Genomic DNA, 4,109 nt, shown 5'->3' with positions numbered 1-4,109 from the left:
GAGCAAGTAGCTAAAAGGAGTGCAGTAAGGCTTTAATGAGCAAAAAACAAGTGAATGATCGAGCCGGTTCCTCTCACAATGCATTGCGCGACATTTTTTGTGACGTAGGGTCCTCACAACACAGACAGAGGCGTATACGTCACATCTGTGCGGCAAATTTAAAAGTTTTGCTCGAAAAAAAGCTGTGTATTGAAGATTACTTTCTCAGATTCCTTCCGACCGAACAAAGGTGACAGGGTCGATTGTACTGGATGTACTTGCTGAATGTTTGCTGGTCAGCATAACTGGTATAATTTTGAAAAGCTCTCCTCTATAGGGATCCCATACAGATGAATTCTCAAACTCTCACCCATGTCTTGCATAATTTCCGTGAAGTTTGTTGGACAGTTTAGTCTTACAAATCAAGACTGCATGTTCACTGGAACAGTCCATGTTGATGACTTTCCCGCAGCCGAAGATACCCTGAAAAATAAAAATAAATATTAGCACATTGTAGAATTGTATTATATGCTCTCAAATCAAATATAGCGAAAATTATGAGTTGATATTAGCAACATGTACACTCTACAAATGTACCTCCCCCTTTGAAAGCACCCCCTATCTCCTGTGTGTAATTTTAATACGGGCCAGATTTTTTAAACAACCTATTTAAGTCAATATGGGCCAGACTTTGTTGCGTTAAAGTACCCCTTTACCAGAGATTTGGGGTACACGAACGTGCTCAGAGCCCGTTTATGAAAGTGATTCAAACAGCGCTGTTTACTCGAAATTGCTGAATAGTCTCTATGCATGAATCGAAGAAACAAAGCCCTTCTCAACCTCTTATATAGGCCTATACAGCAATTTAGACAAACGGCGCCTAGAGTAAAGGAGGGGGTAATCGACCATCACCAGTTTTCGGCCGGTCCTTTGGATGCATATTAAAATTCCTTTAAAATACATCCCATGATAGCATATCACATATTCCACACATGCCATACCATGCCAGAGTCACTGAAGAACCACATTTGCAATGGAAAATATATCCTAAAATATCACATTTTAGCGATGTAATCAGCGGTCCCGCTACCCGAATCTGAAAAATCGAGTGTCTTACGCATGTGTGTAAGAAATATGGGTACCATAAAATGAGCTTTATTTCAAGTATTTTTCATATTTAGAGCCCGATTTTGTGTGAGTCCCAAGCTAAAAAGTATCTCATCGCATGTATTAAATCAATGCAGCCGAACACCGCAACGCACACACGATATCTCTGTCCAATTCAGATTCCAATTTCCGATCACCGCAGAACTAGTTTTCGGCATGGCGAGCTCCGGCTCGGGATACCTGCTCCGCCCGCTAGTACTATAGATCAGCGGGGAAACGCACGACGCGGGCGCGCTTCCTATTGACTTTGTACATACGACCGAAAACTGTCTCGCTAGGTCGATAACTGTCTCCGAAACAGTGAAAATTGAAATGGATATTGTCATGGCAATTCATGATTTTTTTTCTGGGATTCTTTGTTTGTTTGAATAATAATATTTGCTTCATGATTTGAACAAGAAATGATAATAGGAAGTAAAGAGTCCTAAAATAGGATTTTGTCTTAAGTGGCCGAAAACCCCCCTCCTATCATGAATATTAATATTTGCTCCGCCGTGACCGCGCATGCGTACTTTCTCCTCGCAATGTTAAATCAACGAACATGGATGAATCGTCGGGTTAGCACAAAGAATCACCCTTTTTCCCCCACGAGACTTCTTCATTTTATGATTTCAAGTGGTTGGAAAGATGCCCAAAGGAGTAAAAAAAAAACATTGTTAAGTCTAGTCAAAGTTGTAATTAGACTACCTCTTTTTCAGTATTTACTTTGCGAAAACATGTGACCAAACCCGCTCAGCCGCTGTTTGAATCGTTTTCATAAACGGGCCACATCTGCATGAGCTTCGATGCCTTTGGCATCGGCGTCGGAGCTCCATGGAGTACGTTACTTTCATGGATGCAGTATTGTACAGTATGGAATATAATCTAGTAAATCTACTATCATCATCAATTGCAATCCGTTTGGTTTTTTTTCATGAACAAAATTTACAAAAAATCAAAAAGAAGAATGAGATTTATAACCAAATTTCTTAATTTTTACAGAAAGCATACCCAATTCTGTATCAAGCCTTAAATTATGTTTAATCTTATTACTCACCTCCTGGAGAAAATGTTGACCTTAAAGTATAGCTCCAGCAGCAAAGCAAAGTTGGTCGTTTTCTGCAGACCGATATTTTCCCACACATGAGTGGCTGTGTGGGACTGTACTGTAGTATGTAGACCAGTGTGACTGTCTGGTAAATTGAAATCTAGATCTACTTCGAGTTCTTCATGTTGTCCAATTCTTGCTCTGGAATACTCTTAGTCTCGTACAATTCTTCTTTCCTGGTGTAAATCTAACCCTTATCCCCTATATTCTGGGTTTTAAAGGACGACAAATTTGGCGAAACGGCAAAGTAATGGCTGGAGTGAAGAAATTCAAAATTGGAAATACAGTGTGCATTCCACCACTAGATGGCAGCAAACACACTAATAATTGTATTTATTTTGGGGCAAATTGTTACAATTCCATATTATCGAATCAGTTCAAGGTCATCAAAACAATCGAGTAGTGCTGGTCATACATGTATTATGTATATAGTGGTCATAACTACATTGGTTACATGATAGTAGTTTTTTTTAATTTTTTTTAATACTCGTGTTGAGACCATGTCAAAAGTGTAGTTAACTACGGTCAGACCGTTGTTTGATTTGTGGTAAAACCATGGTTTAACCATGTTTTTATAACTATGGTATCAGAACAATTCTAAAACCATGGTTTAACTATGGTTTCGTAACCGTAGTTTGTCAACCTCGGTAAAACCATCGTTTTAACTATAGTTTCGTTACCATGGTTTACAACCATGGCAAAACCATGGTTTGCACATGATTTCTTTACCATGGTTTTTGTATCTTGGTAGAACTTTTAAAAATGGTTTCGTTACCTAGTTTTTTGTACAGTTGTAAAACTATGGTTAAACCATGGTTTCATAGCCGTGGTTTTTCAACCGTGGTAAAACCATGGTTTCATCCACGGTTCAATAGCCATGGTTTTTCAACTGTGGTAAAACCATGGTTTTTAACCATGGTTTAGTTACAGTGGTTTTCGACCATGGCAAAACCATGGTTTCACCATGGTTTCTTAACCATGGTTTTTTAGCAATGGTTATCCAATGGTTCAACAATGGTTCAATAGCCGTGGTTTTTGTACCGTGGTAAAACCATGGTTTCATCCATGGTTCAATAGCCGTGGTTTTTCAACCATGGTAAAACCAGGGTTACATCATGGTTTCTTAACCATGGTTTTTTAGCAATGGTTATCCAATGGTTCAACCATGGTTTTGTTACCATGATTTTTGTACCGTGGTAAAACCATGGTTTTAAGCATGGTTTCTTAACCATGGTTTTTTAACGATGGTTATTCAATGGTTAAACCATGGTTAAAAAACCATCGTTAAGAACCCACGGTTAAACCATGATATTGCCACGGTTAAAAAACTATGGGTTTTGAACTATTGTAAAACCATGGTATAACCATGGTTCAATAACAGTGGTTTTTCAACGTTGGCAATATCGTTGTTTAACCATGGTTTCTTAACCATGGTTTTTTAACAATGGTTATTCAATGGTTTAACCATGGTTAAAAAACCATTGTTAAGAACCCACGGTTAAACCATGATATTGCCACGGTTAAAAAACTATGGTTTTTGAACCATTTTAAAACCATGGTATAACCATGGTTAAATAACAGTGGTTTTTCAACGTTGGCAATACTGTTGTTTAACCATGGTTTCTTAACCATAGTTTTTTAACCATTGTAATACAATGGTTTAACTATGGTTTCATTACTATGGTTTTAGTACCATGGTTAAACCATGGTTTATTTATGGTTTTGTTACCATGGTTTTTGAACTGCTGTAAAACTATGGTTTAACCATGGTTTTGAAACCGTGGTGTAATAACTGTGGTTTAACCACGGTTTAACCATAGTTTTTAAACCATGGTTTATTAACAGTGGTAAAACCATGGTTTAACCATTGTTTAAC

The 4,109-nt window shown here is 37.9% G+C and overlaps 1 long non-coding RNA gene across 1 annotated transcript; it reads right to left on the bottom strand.

Moving 5' to 3' along the window:
• LOC115920781 lies at positions 1-2,471 on the bottom strand. Its single transcript, XR_004062547.1, has 2 exons — positions 2,183-2,471; positions 1-462 (listed from the first exon to the last, which is right to left on the bottom strand). It is a non-coding gene; the product is annotated as an uncharacterized LOC115920781 (long non-coding RNA).
• Positions 2,472-4,109: the final 1,638 nt, after the last annotated feature.

Source organism: Strongylocentrotus purpuratus, unplaced genomic scaffold, assembly GCF_000002235.5.
Source record: "Strongylocentrotus purpuratus isolate Spur 01 unplaced genomic scaffold, Spur_5.0 spur5_scaffold_9, whole genome shotgun sequence".
In the NCBI taxonomy this organism is placed as follows: domain Eukaryota; kingdom Metazoa; phylum Echinodermata; class Echinoidea; order Camarodonta; family Strongylocentrotidae; genus Strongylocentrotus; species Strongylocentrotus purpuratus.
This window is presented reverse-complemented; position numbering and strand designations above follow the sequence as displayed.